The sequence below is a fragment of the Lathamus discolor genome, chromosome 6 (genome assembly GCF_037157495.1).
Source record: "Lathamus discolor isolate bLatDis1 chromosome 6, bLatDis1.hap1, whole genome shotgun sequence".
Lineage (NCBI taxonomy): Eukaryota > Metazoa > Chordata > Aves > Psittaciformes > Psittacidae > Lathamus > Lathamus discolor.
In genome coordinates this window covers 18,714,202-18,740,132 of record NC_088889.1, presented here as the reverse complement: position 1 = coordinate 18,740,132, position 25,931 = coordinate 18,714,202, and the positions used below count along the sequence as shown (strand labels likewise).

At 39.6% G+C, this 25,931-nt stretch overlaps 1 protein-coding gene across 15 annotated transcripts in view; it reads left to right on the top strand.

The window, feature by feature from the left end:
- The window catches only part of NUMB (NUMB endocytic adaptor protein), a 99,963-nt gene that overhangs the window by 15,627 nt on the left and 58,405 nt on the right, over positions 1-25,931 (top strand). Inside the window, exon 2 of one of the 15 annotated variants that reach the window (XM_065686356.1) lies at positions 18,996-19,083. The exons of 13 other annotated variants lie outside the window; for them this stretch is intronic. The gene's annotated coding sequence lies outside the window, so the exon portion shown is untranslated. Of the gene's footprint in view, positions 1-16,486; positions 16,509-18,995; positions 19,084-25,931 lie in introns of those variants that run through there. One more of the 15 variants, XM_065686359.1, reaches the window with a different exon arrangement.

Sequence of the window (25,931 nt, the reverse complement as noted above, 5' to 3'; positions counted from 1 at the left end):
TGGATGACTCTGCACAGTTATCTTCCAGTGGAATTGTTTGTTTTATTAGCACAAAGATAATAGTGTTTGCGCCAAAGAAGTACTAGCAATGTGAGTGGAGGAATGTGTTGCTTTAAATCTCTTGCTATTCAAGGTATGTTGTGTCTTGTGGCTCTTAGGTCCTGAACTAGGTTAACAGAAGCCATTATCCTGGGGTGGCAGGTGTAAGACAAGCTTTTTCTTCCTCCCACACTCTTATTTTAAGTTTGATCTCTTTTTGTTTTCAGGTTTTAAAAAATACGTTAGTTCCTGAAGACAAAAGGGTGTGTTCAGAAGATACTGCAAGGAGGAAAAAAAAAAATCTAAACCCAAGAAATTAAGTAATTAGAGCTTGCAAGTGCACAGTGAGGACTATCGATTTAAAAAGAGGAGACTTGCAAAGCTGATTTTATTTTATATATATATTTACTTCTTTTTTTTTTTTTTTTTTCTTCCTTTACTGATGCTGGAGCCACAAGGTCTACTGTGATTCTTTCAAAATCAATTCTGGATATGAAAGTGAGGGAAGCATCTCAGTTGCGATAAGTCACAAGTCTGTGATTTCATTTTGCAGTTAGTTTAGTCATGCCAACTGAAGCATTTCGGCTCATAAATGTAGCAGGATTCATGATTAATCTAACAATTAGAATTTGTGTTAAAATGCAGAATACCCAGAAATTCTGTGACTGGCTTTGCTGAGAGTGAAGGAATATCCACTGAAGCAGACAACATGACACTTAAATGCTGAGTAAGCTGGAAAATAATGATGACTGAAATTGGGTACTGTTTTTCAACTGAGAGGATTTAAAATATGGAGCCTTGTCTGTAGGAATCCTTCGCCTAGCAATTTCAGCCAGGTTGCCAAGGGAATCTTGGGTCAGTTAACAACAGAGATGGAAAATGGCCATTTCCAGTTTCTCTCCTGAGCCTCAACTCTACTGGCATTGTGGCAGTGTTAACCACAAGTGCTAACTGACAGTTCTCAAGGGGTAATTTTTAAATTCCAACTACAGAAGGCTGAATGCAAGCTGATACACCCCCCAAAAAAGAATATTGGAAGCACTGAGAACGTTAGAGGTTGATACCAGTTGTTTATAGTCTAAGAATGCTTTTTGGATGAGTAAGACGATTTTAGAGGTCATTATTTGTCTTAATACTGCTACCAAGCATGAAGTCTCCATCTCTGCATAAGCTTTATATTAGTCTTTTGTGCTATGCTTCATACAGCTTTTGGTCACAAAACAGAACTTAAAGATAATAGCAGTAGTGAAAAGGACGTATATGTTTGGAAATTAGGTAATGTGGTGATACTGAAGGAGTTCGATATTTGACATCCTTACATCTAGCACTGTTGCTCAAAGAACTTGTAGACTTGCAGTGGAGGATCTCCTTGCTTGTTATGTGGTTGTGGAGGCAGATTGTTTTTCACAAGGCTAATTTATAAAAGGTAACTGAGACATACTAAACAGGGAAGGTGCAAACCTGGTTGTATTCATTCATTATGTCTCCTATTGTGCTCTTAAACTTGGAGGTAATTTAGGTGTCAAGAACAGAATAGACTAAATTTCTCACAGGTTTCTTTTGCTTTGTTAAGCTGGGTGTTCTTGCAAATGTGTATTCTAATGAAGCCAGACTAAGATAAGGGTCTAGTAATTGTTAATAACAGTAAAAAGTACCAAGTTCCAACTGCATATAAGTGTTCACTTAAATCTGTATTAAAGCAATTTTTTTCTGCTTTTCTTCTTCAATTATTTTAATGAAGGCAAACATCAGCCACTTTGAAACTGTCAGTATGATGGTTCAAGTCTTTCAAAGGTTTGCTCTAATAACTGGGGGAGAATGTTGCCCAAATCCAGATGAAAGTGTGAAATGCAGTTTATAGTAATCTGTGTAATGTGTTTTAAATTTAGTTTGTGTAGTCTACCTAGTAGAAAAACTATCAGTATTAGGAAAAACTACTGGTGTTAGTACAGCCACAAACTAGAGAAGTGAAGATGGACTTAATTTAGCATTTACCATTTGACTTCCAATAGCTTATATAGGTCTACTGAAACAATTCCTAGCATTGGTAAAATTGTGTTTCACCTCTTCTCAATTCTTTGTGTTACAGTGCCTTTATTATAGTTGACTGGGAAGTTTCAAGTGGAACAGATTTTGTCAATACTGAAAAATTGTAAAAACTTAGGCGGTTGGTGTGGGATTTTTTGTGTGTGTTGTGTGATTGGTTGTTTTTTGTTTTTTTTTTTTTGTTTGTGTTTTTATTTTGTGGGGGAGGGGGGTTGTGGTGGTTTTTTTTTTTTGTTTTTCTTACTTTTTTTGTGGTGTTTTTTTTTAGATACCCTACCAGGGATGTTGTTGGTACAGGTGAAGTAAAAGCCCAAACCTGCAGGTTGTAGGTTATCCTCTGTACTTCCTGAAAAGATCAACTACAGGTTGCTGTTAACTCAATCCTGCTATGTTGAGCTATGAGTAGCTGTCATACTTTGAAGTCTGCTGATTATATCGGGGAGAGCCTGTGTCAGCTTAGGGTCCAGATCCAGCCTTTAAGACATGATTTTTTTGTTTTGTTTCTGACCCTTTGTAATGTCTAAGTATAAGGCCTTATTGTAAGTACATAATACCTGCTTTTGTTTTGGGATTTTTCTCTGGATTGCTGAGTAATAGGTGCAAAGTCAGCTTGGATCCTGCAAGGTCTGTCTGTTGGCTGATGCTTATTACTATGCATCCAAACCAGCAGTGTTGTGAAGTCACAGCTGGCCTGAGGAAGCAGTACAGCTGCTGCTCTCAAGTTCTGTGTAGAATTACAGTTCCCACCAACAGCTGGCTCTGTACCGGGGAGACCCTCTGTGCTATAGTACTGCTCTGGTCCTCTGTGGCCTCTCAGTGCTGGGTTTCTCCTGGCAATACTGCCTTTTGTAGAGCTGCTCTGGCTGTGTGTTTTCACTGTGTTTCCTAGTCTGGTTTTGCTTTTTTTGCAGAGGTGAGTGGAAGTGAGAGGGGCTGCTTGGAGAAGAGCCAGGCTGGGACCCTGTGGACCCCCATTTCCCAGTGTGGTTCCATTGCCAGGGATTCATGTGGGGCTGTTTCTGTGCTTGGGCTGGCTCCCCTGAAAAAGATGGAGGTTGTGAGACAGCTCTGTAGTTCCTTGACTTTATGAGCAGTGGACTTGGGCTGACTACTTGGGTGGGACCCTGGCTTTGTTGCAGGGGGCAATATGTACCCTGTAGCTCAGCCTGCCTTTATCCTAGGTTATGAGAGTCTGTCTCCGTGTATTGATTCAGAGTGCAAACAGTGGACTGTGCAAAAGCAAGTCCCATGTTTAGTGTTGTCTATTCTTGGATAATGCAGCTGCTATAACTTCCCCTCCCCTCTGCAGGAAAAAAAAAGAAAAACTTTGCCTTGTGGTATCCCTTCTTCGTCTTGATAGACAGAGTTAGAAGGACTATTACTTCTTTAACAGCAAAGCATAGCATTCATTCCATAGCTCTATAAAGCTCCATGGTGTGGAATATGCATTTTAGCACATCTCCAGGCATGCCAAGTCCACCACTGATCCATGTCACTAATGTCTACACAGTTTTTGAACACTTCCAGGGATGGTGATTCCACCATTTCCCTGGGCAGCCTGTTTCAATGCCTGATCACCCTTTCTATGAAGAAATTTTTCCTAATATCCAGTCTAAACCTCCCCTGGAGCAGCTTGAGGCCATTACTTCTTGTTCTATCCCTTTTTACTCCGGGAAAAAAGACTAGCCACCTCCTGGCTCCATTCTTTAAGGTAGTTGTAGACCATGATAAGGTACCCCCTGAGCCTTCTCTTCTCCAGACTAAACACCCCCAGTTCCCTCAGCCAATCCTCATCAGACTTGTACTCCAGGCCGTTCACCAGCTTAGTTTGCCCTTCTCTGGGCCTGCTTCAGCACCTCAGTATCTCTTGTAGTGAGGGACCCATAACAAATGGTGAACGGTGAGCCTAGAGGCATTAGCAACTCAGCACCTAGTGTCTCAGCCTGGGTCTCTGCGTTCACTACCGCAGCAGCTCCTTTTCAAGGGAGAAAGGTGGCAAATGCAACCAGTTTCATCTCTGGTATGCAGACATCCACTAGCGTCACCATATTTAGCTTCTCGATGTTTAGATAAGGCTTACATTGAGTCTCTGTCTTCCTCATTTTCTTTCCTAGAGGCGCCATCTTGAACTAAACAAATGTAGTCTAATGGCAAATCTTTGACTAGGTCAGTGTTTTTACAATTCAGAATAAAACACAATACAATTTCATACAGTTTCTTTTGGTGACCATCTGTGGTGGAAACTTACACAAAGTAGACCTAAAGCAGCTAAGCCATGTTTTGTTTGAACTATAACTTGCTCTGTAAATCACACTCTTCATATTTTTTATTCAACTTCAGATGTTGGGTTCTCCTCATATGCCTTTGTGGATTATTCCAGTGGCTAAAAGTAAGCTACAAATATTAGTCCACTATCAAATGCCAGCTACTTGATCTAGCAGGAAAAAAGCAAAAGATGAAAAGAAGTTTGAAGTCGTTGTCATTTAGATTATGATCTAGTTGTTGCTTAATTTTCTATTGCGTGTTTCAGAAGTCAATTAACCTGAGCATTAAGAACTCAGTTTTCATATATGTGTAGGAGTGGCATGTGAAGATCTGATATTATAAAGCTTCCCTTAAAATGTTGGCACCCAAACTGTAGGTAGTACTTCAGTGCTAAATGTGAAGGAGTCATCGTGAGTGGACTGCTGATGGTGCTTCCTCTGCCTACATGTTCTGAGGTAATTTCTGCTGTCTCTTGCAGCATTAAGTATTCACCTAGCTCTCACTTTCTTACTGGCATAACTAGGATCCAAGATACTCCCTGTGATGGAAATATTTATTTATTATATAATCCTTTTTGTGTATACACGATCTTACACTTGACTAGTCATAATCCATATTGAAATAAAGTCACTGGGAGAAGGAATCTGTCACCATAACTGGTCCTTAGCTGTTTCCCTTGAACTTGTCAGTTTCTGATACTGGCAAGTTTTACCCTTAAACATTCTTCTTCTCAGGCATAAGTACAATACAAGTAGTATTAAGCCTAATGCTAATCTGTGCTGGACACAAATAGAAGCACCTTCTTTTCCTTTCCCTGGTGGGCTCCTGTGTACCTGTTAATCCAATTAATTGATTACAAAGGTAAACATTTAACCCACTTGAATTTAAGATTATGCAGCTAGATTTTATGGGATTTACATGCCTTTTATTTAACTGTGAAAACATGATCATAGAGGTTAGTTTGCAACCATGGTGATTCTTGTGACAGAAGCGCAAAGCTTATAAGAGAAATAGTGAGATTGCGCTTCAGTATGTTAAATATTTGTATTATGGAGGTCTGGAGACTTCCAAGTAGAGAGAAAAAGATTTTGTTACTGTATTACTGTAATATCTGGTTAATTCTCAAATTGGTAATGTAAGAAACCATGCATTACAAATGATCTTAGAATCGCTTCCTTTATTTGCTAAATAGCCTGTATGGCTGTTGCAAGAGTTCCCAAGATGCGAAGCAAGCGCTAGAATATGTAGAGTATTACTTCTGAAAGTATTTTATTTTCTGAACGTAGTAGGACTTACTGTAGAAAAAGCAGGATGTGAAATCAAATATTTCTACAGTGTGGTTATGGCTGAATTGTACAAGTCAAAACCTGTTCTTTCCTCCCTACCAAATATGAGTTGATTTATATGTACTCCAAATAGTCCATAGGATATGCTTCAAATTAGCCTATTTTAAGTTGTTTAGATGAACTTCTCTTAAAGTGGCTCTCAGGAAGGTGGAGTTTAGTATTGTGTTATGCTCATTTTTCCAAATAAGTTGAAAAACCTATTGAACTTCACTGCTTTTTTCTTACTGCAAAATGCTGTCCAAACTTCTGGAAATAAAGCCAAAACCAGCAAACCAGAGTCTTTAAAATATTTTGTTCCATACATCTGAAAGCAGTTTATGAAAAAATGTTGTTAGAAACCTCAGATGGCACCTTTCAGTTTAAAGGAATAGTGAAATGAGTCATTCTTTTAAAAGAAAAAAAAGTCTTTTGTCCAGTAATAGGAAAAGGGGTTGACTCTGGATATATAATGCTGATCTTTATTGCATTTGCATTAGGCAGAATTATTAATACTGTATTGTACAGGCTGTGGCACATTTTTGGCAAGCTAGTACATTCCTCTCTTTCTCTATTGCTTCCTCCCACTCAAGAGCTTTTGTCTTTCTCCATCTGCTTTTTGAAGAGGGAAATGTGGTACGCATAAAGACCTCTGAAACTGTAACTTGAGTTTGGATTTGATGTAAAGCCAAATTGTTACCATAAATTCAGACTACAGAAATACACAAATTAGAAAGCTCCATTTTCTCACTAAATAAAACCAAATATAGTTATAGAATCAGGCAGTAAGAAATTAACCGCCCAGACTTTTGTAGCTAATACCTGAGCAGAGCTGAGAAATGTCTGCTGTACAAGTCAGTCGTGCCTGCTCCATGTGTGCTTGTGTATCATCTTTTCTCCATTGAGAGAAGCCTATTATGAAAGATGAGTGAGTTAAATACAAGAAAAAAACCCATTTGTCATATCAGCACAAGAGGTATATGGTAGTATGAGCAAACTACTGTTATGCTCTAATTTTAGAACATAGAAACTTGGTTTTACTCAGAAATCTTAGTCTCTATTGAATGAGTTTGTGTGTAAGAGCAGTGGAACCTACAACTTGTTCGTTAGCATGGTAAGAACTTAAATTTTCATTGTCAAATATATTGGATGTCCCATGTAATGTGGCTGAAAACAGTTAAGTGCCATGAGCTGATACTTTGGAGGATTCTTTTAAGCCTGTCATGTGTAAAACCCCATTAGCAAGGTTCAAAGGTGGCTCCGCACACAGAAGATATTTTATAAACAGCTTTGGAATGCTACATGTGTGGTAGGTTCTAAAGCAAACAGATAGTAACTCTTCCCCTTTGCCTCTGTTTATATGTGGACACAGATGAATTAAAAAGCTTGATTCACCTTCGGACTGCTTTTTATTTATTTAATTTATTGGGGAAAAAGTCTGTAAAAGTAAGTTTCATTTTAAATGGATATTGGAGTAGTTAGGACTAAAGCAAGCAAATGTTTTTTATAAAGCTAGTAATATTTTACTTTAAAGATATTTCCCTATGATGATTTACACCCAAGCCTGAAGAATTATGTAACACTGAGAGAAATTGGGGGGGGAAGTAGCAAAAAGCTGACTTTTCATAGCCAAGGCTATCTAAAAAAGGGGCATAAATAGTAATACCAATTTTCCTTTTTTATGTCTTCTTCAAATTTTATCCAATACTGTATTGGGTTTGCAAGACTTTGAGAAGCTGCTAGAAGCTTCCCCTATGTCCAATAGAGCAAATGCCAGCCGGTGCCAAGGCCACTGTCATCACCAATGGTGGTAGTGCTTCTGTGGCAACATATTTAAGAAGGGGGGAGGAGGGGAACCAAACCTGTGCAACTGCAGCCAAAGAAAGGCATGAGAACATGTTGGAGGAACAGCTCTGCAGACACCCAGGTTAGTGCAGAAGGAGGGGAGAAGGTGCTCCAGGAGCTGGAGCAGAGATTCCTGTGCAGGCCATGGTGAGGCAGGCTGACCCCTTGTAGCCCATGGAGGTCCATGGTGCAGCAGATTCCACCTGCAGCCCAGGGAGAACCTATAGCAGAGCAGAGGGGTGCCCAAAGGAGGCTGTGACCCTGTGGGAAGCCCGCGCTGGAGCGGGCTCCTGGCAGGACCTGCGGCCGCGTGGAGAGAGGAGCCCATGCTGAGGCAGTCTGTTCCTGAAGGGACCTGTGCTGGAGCAGTTCATGAAGAACTGCAGCCCATGGGAAGGATTGTTGGTGGAAAAGATCATGGGGGACGCTCCGCTGTTGGAGGGACCCCACTCTGAAGCAGGGGAACAATGTGAGAAGTCCTCCCCTGAGGAGGAAGGAGCAGCAGGAGCAGAGTTGTGGTGAACTGACTGTAATCCTCATTCCCCATCCCTCTGCACTGCTGGGGGTGAAAGGTAGAGAATTCAGGAGTAATGTTAAGCCCTCGTAAAAGGGAGGGGTGAGGAGAAGGTGGGTTTAAGATTTAGTTTTTATTTCTCATTAACCTACACTGGTAATAAACTTAATTTCTCCAAGTCAAGTCTGCTTTGCCTGTGATGGTAACTGGTTAGTGGTCTTTCCCTCTTCTCATAACAAAAGTCTTGTGAGTCAGGATATTTCCTTTCCACTGACCAGCTGAGGAGGTGAGTGATAGAGCAGCTTTGGCTAGGAGAAGACATTTTCTCCTGTTAGGAGAAAACAAAATATTCTGTATGAAGCATGGAGAGGTGGCCTGTCCTTTTCTGAATGCTGCACTTTCTCAAGTTTTATAAGGTGCTGTGATCTTAAGGGGGGAAAGAAAAATGTTCTGTAACAACATCCTGCAGGTTCGGTCTTGGAGGTGGTGTTACAGGCAGACGCATGCTAAAGTAGGGGTTTGTGTGTACACAGTAGCACTGACTCTTAGAAACCATTTCACACAAGGAAACTAGATGCTTGTTTTTCAGAAGAGTTGTCTTAAAAAGATCTCTATTTCCATAGATGGTATAGATCTCCTTGGAGCAAGGTTGCTGGCTGTCACTGCTGTTAGTCACAGGAATTTCTCATCTGTAATGAGATGCCTTTACAGTTATAACTTACCCTGAGTTACGAAACTTCTGAAAAAGCAGAATAGCCAATAATTTGATAATGGAAGACATCTGGCTACTTCCAGATGAAGGTTTTCAAGTGATGGCAAATATTAAAAAACAAAACAAAAAACAAAACAAAAAAAAACCCAAACAAACAAATGAGGGAGGGAAGTCTGTTAAAATCTTTTCTAGGAGATTGTCACGGAGACTCAGAGATGCTTAAGAAGGTGGGGCTCAGCTTTACTGGTGAAGTATTGCATCTTGACAGCTTTTGTTATTCTCAAAACTGTTGGTGAGGTCAAAGGCTTTCAAATATTCAAGTACCACACAAATCTTTCAGCCGTGTTAAATTCAAATCCTTAGCGACACACTGATGTTCTGACTTTTCTGTCTCGTCTGTCATCTTAGTGTACTCTGGCTGACTACTTTTGCCGTTTTCTGCCCTTTGCATATTTAGAAAGGGAAACTATAGACCATCTGAAATACTTCAGTTTGTACAGCAAATTGGGTTTTCCTCAGGAATAGACTACTTGTTCATTTTAGTAAAGTTGAGTTAGGGAAACATTGCTTGGGCGAGTAATACTTTCCTTTTGTCCATGTGGGCAAACCAGTTTTTCTCGTTCAGTGGTAACCAGCGTAATAAGAAATACATATATTTTGGTTGTAGTTTCTTTGTTTCATTTTTTGGGGGGATTGTTTTAAGGTTTCCTATGCTACTTATATATATCTTGACATTTCAGACTGGAAAATTGTAATAAAATGAGCAATATGCTTCAGGAAAGTTAGCAGAAAACGCCATTATTCGGCACCTGAATAATATAGCCTGTGTTGGTTTTTCTTCTTTATGGATGTGTACAGCTAGTTGCTTTCTCATCAGTTGTGCACAGAAGTCGCATTGCTGACGTGCAAGCTTGTGTGCAGTTTTATATACAGGCGGGTGACCTGGTGGTGACATAAATTGTAATACTGTCCTGGTTGTATTGATATTTCTGGAAACAGAATGTCCTTAAGCAAGTCCTTTGAGAAATTTGCCCTAGTAGGGCTCACTATTAGTGCTTCCAGTCAGCGCTCAGGGAAGTTGTGATGTACTTGTTGCTGACTTTCATATTGAAGGCTGACCTGTGATATTTCTAGTACTAGAGAGAAACTTCTTATTAAGGATATGTTTCCTCTCCTCATATGTAGTGCAATCTATAAGATAAGCAGTTATTGCTAGGGCCTTCAGCTGAGTACAGTTTGGCATTTTGGGCATACTGTAATTAAAAATGAGTAGCAGGAAAAACGTTCCTCATACTAAAGGTACTTTTTGTTATTATTTTTTTTTCTTCCAGACTTGTGTACCTTGAACAAATACTTTTTACAACAAATTTGATGTTTTGGTTGATGATTGCTAGCCATGTGAGATCTGGTAGCACAGTACTTTTCTTTGGGAAAGAGAAGTAACGCTATGAAATGGTCCACAGCATGGAAAGATCATCTGTACCAGTTAATCTAAGTTTCTCAGTTTTGTAAACTAAATTCCACTTCTTTAGAAGTTAAAGTAGTAAAGAGCTGGGTGGAGTTGTATGATGAATCATGTCTGACCTCTAGATCACCAGGAGGAACTTTCTGATTTGCTATGCTGCAGCTTTTTCCTGAATGCATGTTTTGCTAAGAAACAAAATATTGTGACTCTAATAGAGCTATGCATCTGCTAATTACTGAATGCTATCAATTTCTGGACAAAAATAAGTTATTTTAAAATCTTTTAATAAAAATGCATCTTGTCAGTCAATCACACTTTTTCCTGGGATGTGTGCAGAAAGAACTTGGAGAGGTACAAAGCAGCGTCTGCTTTCCATGCTGAGATGCCACTTTAGACAGAAGAAATGCTGAATGGTGTGACCCATACTGTGGTTCAAGTTGGGTTTTCAAATACTTGGTCAGAATTGTGTTGATGTGGGCACAGCTTTGGGTGTGCTGGCCTTTAGGAGGCTTGAGATGTTATGGGTCTCACATTAATATGCAGATTTTCACTTCTTATATTGAGAATTAATACAGCTTTGCTTTTTGAATGTCTGGGAGTTAATGGTGACTAGTACATGAATGCAGTTAAAATAAAAAATACTGATTTTTGTAGAACCTTATTTTTCTTCTTTACTGATCTGTTTTGTTACCTATTCTGTGGAGTTTTGAATCTGATGGGTTAAAAAAGAAATTATTTGTACAGGTATGATGCATTTTCACTATCAAAACTACTTGCTCAGACAGATCTTTGTATTCACTGTGACACTTACAGACATGAGAAAACCTCACTGACTTGTTTCTGAAGGTACCACTCCCAGTATTTCTTCATCTGCCATTCTATTTTTTGTTGATCTGGTTGTGGAAATCAGAGGAAGTAGATGAAAAGGCTGTGTGATGGCTGTTTCAGTCTGAGTGTGTTTTGGGGGTCAAACAAAAATAGCAGTATGTACGTTGGAAGGGAGAGGACTGCACTGAACTGATTATACTTGTAAATGTGCTGGAGTTTCACCTAGAGCACTGAGCCGAAATGGGTGCTTGTTTTGGAATAGACTTAATTAAAGTTCTCTTCAAAGGCTTTTTTTGGTAAACCTGTTAAATCAGTTTGGGAGCCACTGATTTGTAGAAAACTGGTTAAGGATGTTCTGCTGCTTTTCTCTCTCTTTTTAGTTGCTCTTTCAAAGGTTGTGCAGACTTGTGCCTTCTGCAGTTTTCCAGTCACAAGGTGGCCTAGTGGCTGGTATGCTTGCAACTGGAGATGACTGCGAGAACAGCAACACTGGCACAATGTATACCTACCTATAAGAGGAATAGGAGTGGTAGGAAAAGGACATTCAAGTTACACTAACTAGTGGAAACCACTTACACACTTGCGAGAAGACTGGTCAGTTGTGAGCTTGAGGGAGAGAAGGTTCCTGGTGTGGAGTCCTGTAGCCACTTTTTGTTAGTTTCTGATATGTGGCACTTGTATCGGCCTCTGTCGGATGCTTTCTGAAAAATCCAAATATGTGTTTTCATCATTAAACAACTTGGTTAAATGTGGTTGACAAGAATTCTCATGGGCAACTAAAGTATATCTGGATTTCTGCCAAACTGGGTTTTGCTTGCCCCTCTCATGAGGTTTGGAATAATTTATTTTGAGACAAGCTAATGTTTGCGAATGCATTGTTTGCTTGGGTTGTGCATTTTTTTTTTTGTGGGTTTTTTTTTTTTGGGGTGGGGGGGTTGAGTTTTTGGGGGTTTTTTTAAGTGTAAAGATGATCTCATTTTCATTTGTCTTGACAGATGTCAGGCTGTTAGTATCAGCAGTTCTGTTGTTTCTCTGGAGCTTTCCCTGCTGCTTTTTGTTTGGGACAGTGTTTAAAACAGTTTCTCACTCTAAAGTACAGTTTGTAACAAATTCTCAGAATTGCTCCCAGCACCCTTTAAATGCAAGTGCAACATGTACTATCCTCTGGCATAAAAGCTGGCTTCAGTATGTACATATTAGTAGCTCAGTCATTTGCTGTGTACAGTCAGAGCTCTTTAATGCGTGCTGTCCAGACCTGCTGAGTTGTTTAAATTGGAAGTGTTGTTCTAACACTTCACCTCTTCATACATGTAAAATCACAGAATCATGGAATAGTTAGGGTTGGAAAGGACCTTAAGATCATCAAGTTCTAACGCCCCTGCCATGGGCAGGGACCCCTCACACTAAACCATCCCACCCAATTCTCTGGCCTTGAGCACTGCCAGGGGTGGCGCATTCACAACTTCCCTGGGCAACCCATTCCAGTGCCTCACCACCCTAACAGGAAAGAATTTCCTCCTTATATCCAATCTAAACTTCCCCTGTTTAAGTTTTAACCCATTACCCCTTGTCCTGTCACTACAGTCCCTAATGAAGAGTCCCTCCCCAGCATCCCTATAGGCCCCCTTCAGGTACTGGAAGGCTGCTATGAGGTCTCCACGCAGACTTTTCTTCTGCAGGCTGAACAGCCCCAACTTTCTCAGCCTATCTTCATACATGAGGTGCTCCAGTCCCTGATCATCCTCATGGCCCTCCTCTGGACTTGTTCCAACAGTTCCATGTCTTTTTTATGTTGAGGACACCAGAACTGCACACAATACTCCAGGTGAGGTCTCACAAGAGCAGAGTAGAGGGGCAGGATCACCTCCTTCGACCTGCTGGTCACACTCCTTTTGATGCAGCCCAGGATACGGTTGGCTTTCTGGGCTGCGAGCGCACACTGCAGCCGGCTCATGTTCATTTTCTCATCGACCAACACCCCCAAGTCCTTCTCCACAGGGCTACTCTGAATCTCTTCTTGCCCAACCTGTAGCTGTGCCTGGGATTGCTCTGACCCAGATGTAGGACCTTGCACTTGTCATAGTTAAACTTCATAAGGCTGGCATCAGCCCACCTCACAAGCATGTCAAGGTCCCTCTGGATGACAGTGCCATGCCCTGGAAATGCAGGGTAGGCTGTAAGATATGGATTGATACATAAAATGAAAGAACTGTATGTTCTAAGCAACAGAGTGCATAACTACAGGGATGCATCATTTCAGTTTCCTGAAAGTAGCAATTCTCTTTCATCAGTTATAAACAGGGAAGTTAGTTACTGTTGAGGAGACAGCTTTCTTGCTGCCTAATCATTCCAGTGCATATCATATCTGTCAATCAGGCTCTTTATTTTTGACTGGGGGAGCAAACCTTTTTAGCCATCGTTAGCATAATGCTTGTATTGTAAGGTTAAACAGAGTAGAGAGGCAGTTTGGAGCTAATTCTAACCAGCTGGTTAAAGCTTCTTTGATTTGTGTTGTATTAGAATGGTGAAGTTAGAATATGTTAGAATACAATTTTTCAGAAAGTACCTTTTGCCTTGTTTTGTCTTTTTTTTTTTTTTTTTTTTTTTGAGAATCTGAACTTAACTGCACCTCCTGCTTGTGTGTGTGAGGAATGACAGTAATGGAAAGCAGAGGAGATCTGATTGGGAGTGACTTTGGATCTCAGGTTTTCTCTTTTGCCTTGGTCTTTATTGATAAGATTTCCCTGCTGGAGTTCCAGGCCTTGGAGACTAGTGGGAAGTTCTGGAGCAGTGAAGACTTAGCCCCAGTTGAAAACCAATTGAAGGAACGTTTAAACAAATTTGCTTTGAGGAAGTAGTGGGACCTGCCAGAATGCACCTATGAGTGTTGAGTGAGCTGGTGTCATAGCAAAGCCACTCTCAATTATTCTGGGAAGACTGAGAATAGAAGATGGTTCCTGATGACTGGAAGAAAGTAAATGTCACTCTTGCTTCCAGGAACAGCTAGAGGGTCTGAGGATTAAGGAGTGATCAGCCTCGCCTTTATCTCTGAGCAGGTAATGGAGCAGATTCTCCTATGAAGCTATTTCCAAACAGAGGACAAGAAAGTGATTAGCCATAGTCATCATGTGCTTTGAGCAACCTGTGAGCCCTCTGTGATGAAATGATTAGATTGGTGGATGAGGGAAGAGCAGATGATAACTTTTTTGATGTTTGACTTTGACAGTGCTTTTGACATTTTCTCCCTTAACACCATCACTGACAATCTAGCTGATGATGCAGTCTACTTCACTGAGCCTGTACAAATTTGCTGAAATGCTGGGCTCAAAGAGTTGTGAGAGGTGGTACAAAGTCCAGCTGGAGGCCAATTACTAGTGGTCTGCCCTGGGGGTTGAGAGTAGGGCCTGGGCTGTTTAACATCTTCACTGATGTCCTGAATGATGGGACAGAGTGCACCCTCAGCAAGTTTACAGATGATAGAAAATTGGGAGAGACAAGTGGGTGCCACAAAAGACAGTTGTGGTGCCATGCAGAGGCATCTTTGACAGACTGAAGAAATGAGCTGACAGCAGTCTCATGTTCAAGAAGGTTCAACAAGCAGATCTGCTAGAAGGGTGTCTGCATTCCAGCACTACCATCCCCATACTTCATTGTTTGTACCGTTGCTGGCTGTCGGCAGACTTCTTGTACTAGGGCTTGGGCCACATACTGCATACTGGTGTGTAAGTGTGATTAGACTGAAAATATGCAGAACTGTTTGGAGAGAACTATCAAAATCCTGGAGAAGAATGTGATAACAAAACTAAAACATTTATTTTTAAGGGTTCTTGAAGTGTCAAGGAGGTGATTTTCGCATCTTTGGACCATTACCGAAATGTTATTTGATGTCAGAGTTCAATGAAGCAAGGAATGTGAAAGTGGTTTTAATCACAACTTATGTAATGTTTTGCCCCTTGTAAACTTAGAGGGTCGCTGCTGTATAGTTGTGTGTTGCTGAATCGATGGTGTATTATATTTAGTACAGTCAGCCATGCTGCCAGAAGTTGCATGCAGTTTTTAAGTTATTTCTTTGTGAAAATGGAACATCTTGTCCGCATGTCTTAAGAACTAGCGTTGCCACTTTGTTATTGTTTGCTTAAGCATATCTTTCTAAAGATTTCATATGTCCTGGTTTGCAGTTCTTATCTGTAGAAATGTTTTAGCTGTAGTTAATGGTTGCACAAAAAGTGGATTGTGAAGAGACAAAGCCTTTGAGTATGAAGGCTAAGAGGAGTGTTAGGAGCAGACTCAAGTTGTCTGTGTTTATGGATAAGCAAAATAGCTTTAATAGAACTGTTGGGGTGTATGTTAAGGATCTTCTGTGTAGCCATATAAATAATTTGATACAAGTAATTGGAGTCCAAAAGGAGGACTTGAAGATGACCTGGATTGTCATGCCCAAACTTGCACAGTGTATGACCTTAGAAGTGGGTAATAGTTCACAGACTCCAAGATGAAAACCTGTAATAGCTGTATGCTACAAGTGATGCTCTTTTCTGCTAAAAAGCCCAGTGTGTCAATTTATCTTATTTAGAGTTTTGTGCTTGTATGTTGTAGTACCTCTTGATCATGGTTTGAGGCTATGACATCTTTTCGTGGCTTTGTTCTTTCGTGAACAGTGGTGTATGACTGAAAAAGCCATCACAAGCTTGTCAATCATAGGTCTGTGGAATGGAGGCACTCATCAATATAGTTAAGCCCAAATAAAAAATGTAGCTTGATTAATGTGATTATGCAAAGAAAAATTTTAACTTGGTGCCACTAATGCTTGACACAGATGTTCATCTATACACACAACACCTACACAGGCTTCTTTTCACTTTTAGTTACTTATCTTCTTACTTACGATTGCTTGGCAGATTTGGATTTTATTAGTACATCAGTGATAGATGTTCACATGTATTCATTTAGGTAATGAAATTGCACAAGTATCACAAGTTTGTATGAGAAAGCAGAAGGCAAGCTGGTTGGTTGGAGATTTAACAAAAAAAAATCTCAGTGCACAGAATCTAGAAATATTGCTCCATATGATCTATGGATTACAAGGTACTGTTTTATAACCACTTTTAAAGGGACATTCTCAGGCTTATTTATAAACCATATTTCTAAAGACTTAAATTTGCTACGGCATTTTCTGTTGACAAATATACCTAAGTGCCTATGCATCATCATACTGCAATCAATTGCAATCAGCTCAGCAATTGCTTAGATAATCTTTGTTGGAAGGAATATGTCAATGGAAAGAGGTTCCTGTTTTAATCCTAATAATGCAAGCTGGAATGTGTGTTGTCTGCTGGATGTTATTTGAAGTGAATGCCAGTAATTCTTATGATAAAATCAGTGATATTCATTATGTCAATTTCAGGAGATACCAGCTCCACCCCAGAAGTTCATAGGAAACAAAGTCTGGAAAATCTTATCCAAGATGAGACTGTATGTTGGCCCTGGAATACTTCTCACCCCAAATCTGGGTACCAAATTCTCGAAGTCTGTCTGCCTGACCTTAGTTTTATTTCTTGTCTATGAAATTGATCTTACAATTTTAAGATGCCCTTGACAGGAAATTAATAAGAAAAATATTTATACAGTTGCAGCTGTGTGGTTCTTCCTCATGTATATACTTGATTCCAGATGTCTAGATTCAATCAGGAATATAATGAGGTTGATTTTCTTTTTAAAGGGATGGCAGTTAGCTCCCTGATACGGGCAGTCAAGTGACTGCTGTGTAGTTTGCTGAAGATTCTGAAGTGGCAATACAGTTAAGTGTTTCAGCAGAGGGAGTTTCTCATTTCAAATAGGGGTGATCATGGCACAGTGTAACATGTGAACCATAGCATTACAAGCAGGTAAGCAGTCCAGAAGGTTATAAAAATTCAGCCAAGGGTTTTTGATAAACTTTGCTCAGTCTGAAATTGGACCTCAAGAACTTTTACACTTAGATCTTGCTCAATACAATTAAAGATGAAGCCTAAAAATACGATGAAAGCAAAACAGCTTTGTAACACCTCTTAGAGGAAGTGATTTTCTTTTTTGCTGCTATCTTGTACAAAGCCCAAGTAACGACTCAGGCTTATAAATACTTTCCATTTACTAACATATTTTATCGCTATTTAAAATAGCATTTATGAGTTTAGCAGTACTTTCAGTTCCTGAAAAATAGGGATCTCAATCTTTTTTTGCTTTATAGGAAAGAAAAAAATTCTTTCCTGTTAGGGTGGCGAGGCGCTGGAATCGGTTGCCCAGGGAGGTTGTGAGTGCTCCATCACTGGCAGTGTTCAAGGCCAGGTTGGATGAAGCCTTGTGTTGGATGGTTTAGTGAGAGGTGTCCCTGTCCATGGCAGGGGGGTTGGAACTAGATGATCTTGAGGTCCTTTCCAACCCTAACTATTCTATGATTCTATGATGCTATGAAAGGGTGTGTACATATTATAAGGAACGTAACCAGAATCTGTAAATCTTGACATGTGGTTTATTCAGTCTGGATTATGTGATTTGCTTTGTCATTGTGTAAAAAGTACAGTATGGAAGTGTGCTTCAGTGTTTGAACTAGGTTTTAATATACGCAAGCTCAAATTTGACTCTCTGATTGCGTTTTGCTGTGTGCCACTCACACAATTCTCTTTGCTATTTGATAAAATGACATTCTGTCCCTCAGAAATTCTTAGCAGAAATTTTAATCTTGAGAAGATATGATTTGCTGACCAGTAAAGCAGTAATTTTACTTAGAAGGGAAATTGGTAAAATACTGCCAGTTCATTTAGAAGGCTTGCAATTTATTGTTGACCTGAACAACTTGTTCTATAAGGACTTGGTGCCAGTACTAAGAAATAGGGAAAATGAGCCTGACCAAAATACTTGTTGAACTTATTCCCTATGTCATGGGACATGCCTTGTTCCCTCCTCACAGGTTTGGGGGTACAGCCCTAAAAAGGGAAACACAGAAAAAGCCACAAAAGCAGTAAACATCAGATTTTTTTTTTATTTTTTTTTTTTTTTTAAATGGGTGAATACACATTCTTTCGTGAACAGAACTGGACTATATTCTGATAAATTCAAATCCCTATATTGGAAGAAATAGCAAATAAATACATTGTTCTGCTAAACCATTTTCAGCAAACATATAACTTCAAAACAGAATGGATGTAAAACATGAAAGCTTTCACACAAGACCACCACATAGTGAGCTTAGCAAATCCATTGTTTCCAGTTCCCTGCAGCTGCAGAAGTTGACAAGTTCACCAGGATTTCTGAAGTGGACAAGACTGGGTTAGAAAAGCCTCAATGTTCTTAGGCAATAATTATTTTGGAAGCCAAAATAAGTAACTAGCAAAACTATATTTATTATCCTAATCTCCAAATTTGCACATTTGTTCCTGCTTTCCTGACAGGATGTTTTGGAGGACAGTGTGTCCCTCCCTTGAGGTCAAGCCAGGACAGGGAATAGATCTTCATACTCAAGAACTAGAGCCATTTTAAACAATGATGCACCTTTGATATGTGATTGTCTGCAGAGAAGAGGGGTATCAGCTACAACACTTCCTCATATTGTTATGTGTTCAGAAACATGTCACTGCTGAAGTCTCAAATCTTTACAAAGTCCATGTTGTAAACTGAAGTGTGTGCAAAGCTGTTATTTATGAAAGCCCAATTTCTCAAAGACCTTTGTACTAATGAGTTTAAAATTCTACCCTTGCTCTGCAGGTATAGTTTAGGAGGTTGTTTTACTGCATGCGACACGGCTGTTTTAAGTGTAGCAAGAAAAATTTTGAGGGGGATTTTTTTTTTTTCTGGTTCCCCATCCCCCAAAATCGTTACTCTTAATTTATATCCTTCAAAACTATATAGATTGATTAATAAACAACTCTATAGTAGAATTAGAAGGCTGAGTTGGTGGGATTTTTTTTCTTAATTGTTTTTAAGGCTGTGTTTTCTGCTGGAAGACTCTTTGTGAACTTTCTTCTGTGGAGCAACTCCTTTCTCTCCTTATGGGGCTGTGAGTTGATGTTAGGTGAGTGCTGCTTCTGGATTATTTGGATTATTGCTGCTCATTACATAGGTTTCCCAAGTTGAAGGAGTGTCACTAGTTTAGTTTCAGTGTCATGGATGTAACCTTTCAAGAACTATTTGACACAAGGATTGCGGGAGGTATCGTGCCAGCTAATGAAGATTGGGCTTTATTTGCTCAGTGGCCTCCACACTAAATTCTGAACCAGCAGTTTAATGTGTTTTCCTGCATGAGCACTGTGCTTATGGGGTGCTGGTCTAGAAAATCTGTCCTGAAAGTGTTGTCCAAAAAAGCCAAATCCGATTTTACTGATGGCACATAACACACTTTCAGATGAGTGCAAAGGACCTGTCTTCATAAATGAAAATGAAATTATGAAGGGGGATGTATGTGTTGTGGTGTGGTGGAGGTGTTTTTTTTCACCTAAGATCCGAATGTAGATCTGATCTCTGATTACAACTGAAAGAGCTGCCAGAAGATCTAACACAATGGTTTGATAAGTGGTTAGCTCTCTTGGGAGGAGGGTTGAGAATAAATATCAATTTTCATAAGAGGTTTGATTCTTCTGTTTCTAAAGGCAAAAAAAAAAAGAGGGGTGGGGCGTGGGGGAGAAGGAGGACAAGAAGCTGCTCTCTTCAGGCAGTACATTCTGCTGACCAGAATGTCCTTTGAAACAAAACCATTGTTGATACAAAGCTGTAGACGTGCTTCAAGGTACAAGTTTTATGTACTGATATGTGCTAGGAAATGAAGATTTAATTAAGAAGTGGTTGACTTGCAGAAAGCCACAAGCCAGTTTAAGCTAAATGTGCTTTTCTAATAGAAAAAACATGCAGTAATTAATAGCATCTAATAATTTCAGCTGGGATTATCATTATTTTGTAATCCTTAACTATACTAGGCATAATTTTAGTGCATTTGTGGCAGCTTTAAGGCAAATCTTTTCCCTTTAAAGGGAATAAAAAAATGGGAAAAGGACAGGAGAGGAAATCATATGAGGGTAGGCTATTTGGCTTAGATTTAATATTCACAACACCATATTGTGTTGACTACAATGATGGAAACTTTCTATCAGTACCTTCAGGGAGATGGGGAGAGGGGATTATAGCTGTGACTTTCCTACTGAGAGGCTTCAATTTCTACAGAAATGAAGAGGACAATAGTCCACTCTTGAGCCTTCCTGAATATAAATGTGATCTTGCCTTTCATTTACCAGATTGATACTATGGGTTGTTTGGTGTTTTTTGATTTTTGTAGCTGAGAAGTGCTTTCTTTCCTCTGCTGTTTTTAATGGAACAGAAAATAGAGATTAAAAAGGCATGAATTCTCATTGAGGCTGGGGTTTGCAGAGGCACTTTGGTCTGTCTCTCCTTTGTGTGGGTTCCTGAGGCTGAAAGTCAGTCAGGACAGTGGGGCAATCCACCTGGGAAACCGGTGGAAGGGCACAGCAGAGCGGCACTGGGCTCTCCAAAAACCTTTGTCCTCGCTGCACAAAGTACGTACAGTACTAATCCAAGCTCTTCAGCACATAATCCCAAGTGTAGTAGTGATTTGGATCAATTTGCTTCAGGAGGCATTTTTGTGTGCGGACAAAGGGAGTGAGATAAGACCACGTAAGAGTGCAGTGTTCTGCAATGAAACTTTACAAGTTAAGCAAGCTGGATATCTGGCCCTGACTTACATTTTGCCATTAATACAAGGACTTTATTTTGTACTTTGGTTACCTGATGTCTGGTGGAAAGAGTTTTGGGGTTTTGCTTGTTTTGGGGTTGGTTGGTTTTTTGTTTAGTGGTAGTGTTGTTTTCCCCTCTCACATTTATTTGCCTATAGGATATTTCGCTGTGAATGTGTGTTCAAAACATAGCACTTTGGTATATGTTTAAACAGTAATTGATGTTGGGGGCGGGTATTTCCTGATACTTCACAATGGTTTAGAACCAACTTAGTCATCATTGGGCAGGAAATACCAACTCCAAACTACATCAAGTTAAGTTACCTTAAAGATAGTTCAGTGTCTATCTGAATGTGGCATATTGTCAGAGACATTGTGTTCATAATAGCATCTTGTTTTGGTGTTTAATTATAGAATAAGTAGCGGTATTTGGGTTCTGTGTGCTATAAATACATCATGTTGGAGTCACTGCCTCTCCTGCCACTGGTTTTGGAAAGTGATCAGGCAATGTTGCTAAAACTCAAATTCTGCAACTGTAAGAATTGCTTTCGGATTCTCAAATTAAAGAATACTTGCTGCTCTTCCTCCTGCCTGCCTGGCAACCACAGTTGCCATTTGTGTCAATTTTACACTACACTTCAGTTGGGGATTAAAATTTCATCTTTTCAGGTTGATGAGGTTCAGTTCCACTTTCTGAATGGGAAAGATGATTTGTGAATCCTCAGGAAGGAGTTTTTTTTCCCTCAGGAGTCTTACAAATTGTTTGTTCCCCAGTGTTTACATCAACATATGTTCTTCACTTTACAGATTGACTTGGTGCATGTATGTGCTTTTTCCATGGCATTGATGTAAGGTTAAAGGACTCGGATTAGAGAAAAGTAGTATTTCATTCTCTCCACCTCCTTTACACAAATTGAAGGAAGGGCTTGTTTTGCTTATTATTCTTCCCTACAATAGCAAAAAGCATTCTGGGCTCGTGTTGGATTTTCACAGAAGCTCATCAAACTTTTTTTCAAGGTCAATTACCAGTCTTTTGATAGGGTTAAACAGATGCCATAACAAACTTTTAGATGACCATTTAAGAGATCTTGAGAGACAAAATACCAGCGAGGCTGAGTAATGTTTCCTTTTTAATCCCATTCATCCTGCTTAGCTCAGTTTAGATAAAGATGTATCTCCTCCTTGCAGGAAAAGGTTCAGATGTGATAAATGATAAAGCCTTTTGTATTAGCAGTAAACTGAACTGGTCAAATAAGCTAGATGTTGAGTGTATAGTAGGTGGTGCATAATGCTCTTAATAGCTTTTGTTATGTAAAAACAAAACAACCACCAAATTCCTGATGGTCTCCTATGTAATGATTGTATCTTGTTCCTGTATAGCTTGTGCATTTTTCACCATTTTTTCAATATTGAGAACTCTCTCTAGAGCCTGAAATTCCAGATGTAATTTATCACCTTATGTAACACTATTTGAAAGCACTTCCTCGGGTTTTTGTGTGTGGGTATGAATTCCTGATGATGTTACTCTTCTGTGGTTAGGTAGTCAGAACTTGGAACCTATAAAATTATTTTCCTAGTTAAAACCCAAACAAACAAACAAAACCAACCCAACAAACATGCTTGCAAAAATTCATTGTCCTATGTTAAGATTGGGCTCTGAATCTTAAGGTAAGACTGAGGTATTGAATTTAAAGCTTCTTACAGAAGATTAGATTTGATACAGTGACAAGGCAAAATCACTTCTCCAATTATAGCTGTGCAGTTCTGATTTGAGTCTGCTTAACACTTTAATGTGAGAAGAGTAGTAATCCAGAGAAGTGCTCTTATCAATTAATTGCTATTGAAAAGGGGTGGGATATTTTACATAAATTATCTAGAAGAGGAGGTACGTATATTACAGTGAACTTTTTTGTCATGCAACAGTGTGTTTAGGCAGGGCAGTGCATCTTAGTGCATAGCAGCAGTATGTTAACTTCCTACGGTAACAGAGCTGCTGTCTGGGAAGTCTCACTCTTCTGCAGTCTTTGGTGAAGCAAACTCTGCAGCTGGATGTGCTCTGATTTTTCAGAAGGATAATTATCACTCTTCTAGGACATGTGTATCTTACCACTTCATCTTTTTAAACCCAGTAATAGCTCATACAGGGTTCGTACAGTTACACAGGATTCTACCCCTGCTTTTAATCCAGTGTACAAGCATTAGCTTGTACTTTGCATGATAGAGTAAGTTTAATTAAGAAAACTGGACAAAAACACAGAGTTGATATATACCAATATCAAACAACCCTGGTAGTTATAGTCAAATACTGCTTTTTGTTTCTGGAATAGAAAAAACCTGAAAGTGTAAGTATTTGCAGACCGCTTTTCCAGAGATGCTTATTCCAGATATTTGCTCATGTTGACTGAATATTTGTAGGGAATTGGGGGTGGGGGAGATAGAGGATAAAAACAACCAGTGACTTCTGTAAGTCAGGGCTGAAGTGAGAAATTCTGGGAATGTCTTTCTTAATCTCTCTTCTGCCTTTTGCTTTGTTCTCAGGACAGGTGTATTTTTCTAGCTCTGTGCTTGTAAAAATGTATATTGGTACTTAACTGTAGGCTTCTGTGCTTCCATGAAGTATTACACTCCTTTGGAATAGGCTGAAACTTCCTGCTGTCTGGGTTTGTAACTAGAGTGTTTCTTCTGCACAGTGATTTTCGTAGGTGAAGTAGCTCTGTCAGTCATATGACAAACATGGACACCACAAGTGAAAGCAGGATTCAACATATTACATAGTTTACACACATGGGAGCTGATTTAAAATGTTCCAGTCTTGGCTTTGCCCTGCTCCTTGCCAGTTGTTTTTGCAAGTTTTCTTAGGCTACCAGCAAGCACAGCTGGAGCTGGCTAAGCTGGCTATAGGCATCTGCTTAGAGAGCAAGGAGCCTGTGGTGGCCTTGTCCCACTGATGCAATTGCAGCTTTGCAGGAAAGGCATGCTGTCAGTGAAGGTCTTGCTTCATTTGTTGCAACCAAGAAGACAGCTGTTATTGCCTGCTAAACCCCACCATTTTTCTGTGCTCTGTCACGGAATGAATTCGCTTCATGAGCACATCAACTGTAGAACAAAGGAAGGTGTTCAGTAGATTATATTTTTAATTTCATGTGGACAGTGTCAGTGCTACTTCTGGTGGAATGTAATAAATGGTAAGATGTGCTAGTTATAGCTACTGTTTCTGTTGGAGATGTCCTGATGTACGATGATTGTAGTATCTCTCAGAGTGATTGCTTGAGAGTCAGGTGTCTCAGTGCAAAACCACAGCTGGAGATGACTTCAGTTTGTGTGCACCACAGTCTTACAGATCCGAGTCAGGCACCTCAGGTGTAGCCTTAATTTTTACTCAAGGCTATGACTGGTTAGGTTTCCCAGAAGCATTTCAGTGTACCTGACCCAGAACAAAGGCTGTCCAGGCCCTTCCTGTTGCGTGTCACGCCTGTGTATCTAACATGAGGGGTTGTGGGTGGTGAAGAGAATTCGCAGGGTGTGTCCTGGGGCAGTCTGCCCAACAAAGCCATGTCACAGCCGCATTCTTGCCTAACGCGCTCTCTCTTGCAGAGGTTTACCTTTTTCACGCTCTGGATTTTTGAGATGATACCATCTGGATTTGTTAGTGTGTAGTGTACCTGCACTGTTAAGTCTGTGCGGGTAGTAATTGGAGGACTTAAAGGACTTTTTTTCAAATGGTAAGTTAAGTACTATGGAAACCAATAACTTAATTCAGTGTGTAAAAGCGTTTCATAGGAGGCTTTTCTCTTCAAATCCTGGGTGGAGTGGATTGAAGTTACTGAAGGAGGTACTTCTTAGCACTGTTTGAATTACTTATGACAGTGTGATCTCGGTCAATTCTGTTTGCTTTGACCAGTTGACTCAATGTGTTTATTCCCTGAGCTATGCTTGTGACTTTCCCCTTCACTGAATACCACTTCTTTTTGCCTTAAGATTTTGTGAGTTTTAAAATTTAAGAGATACTATGAAAGATTGTAAATGAATTTGAGGCATCCTCAGAAAGTTTATTTTTATAAATGTCTTAATATAGCTGAGAACATCGTGTAGAAATGTTTTTCAAGTTCTTTGAACTCATCTCTATCAAAAGACTTCAGATTTAGTGAGATCTTTAAATAATACAATCGTACTCATAGTGGGAATCTAACCACTTAAAACAGATTCAGAAAATTAGTTACTGATACGTTGAAACAGTTTGAACATTTGAAATGTAGTAAATAAACACTGGATTTTTTACATTGTTCCTAGTAGATAAATTTGAATGTTTCTCTAGTTTGAAGACTTGAGTCTGGCTTGAATTTGTTGTTAAACATCATAATATGATCCAAAATGCTATTAATATTGACATTTCTACTCAAAATCTATTTCTTCTGTGATGCCTATCAGTAATAAGTCATCTTAAAAGCTAGATAAGGTGCTACTTAGATATCTTTGTTTACAATGAAGTAGTTTCCTTTTGCTCATGTTTTAGTCCTTATTTCTTTAATTTTTTCCTCCTCAAACTGAGGACATAATGCATTGTCAGTAATACTGACACACATTGCCTGCTCCCGTAATCTATGGGTAGCTGTATCTTCAAAAAGCACGTAGTTTCTTTTCTTCCACATTCTGAAAATAACTGTATGAAGGAGAATTAGAGGCACAGGACTCAGTTCTGATTTTGTACTGGGGTGAACATGGATTAACTTGACATATTGTGCATCAACCTGTGGTGTTTAGGTTTTACAGAGATGTTCAGTCATCTCTGTTGCTAGTGTATTGCAATTCCCATAGTCCCTGCCAGAGTCTCCCTTCAGAGAGAAGGGGAGCTCTTCCGAGAGCTTCATGTTGCAGCTATTTTAATTTTACCAACATAATCGTTTTTGTGTGTAATGTAATATTATTGTCCAGCAGGAAATACAGCCTCCTACTGTGAGCTCAAGATTATCCAATATTTCAGGAATGCTTTCTAACCTTTTTTCAAACATTAGGGAAATTAGTACGTCAAATATCCCTGTCCTGCCCAATCCCCACCCCTGTATTCCTTTAGGAAAAAAGTCACAAGGTTGCTTTAGATGTCCTGACTCTTGTGATTTTATTTATTTTTTTTTTCTTCCCTTAATCTATTCAGCTCTGGTTTCATAAATCCAGGGTGGCT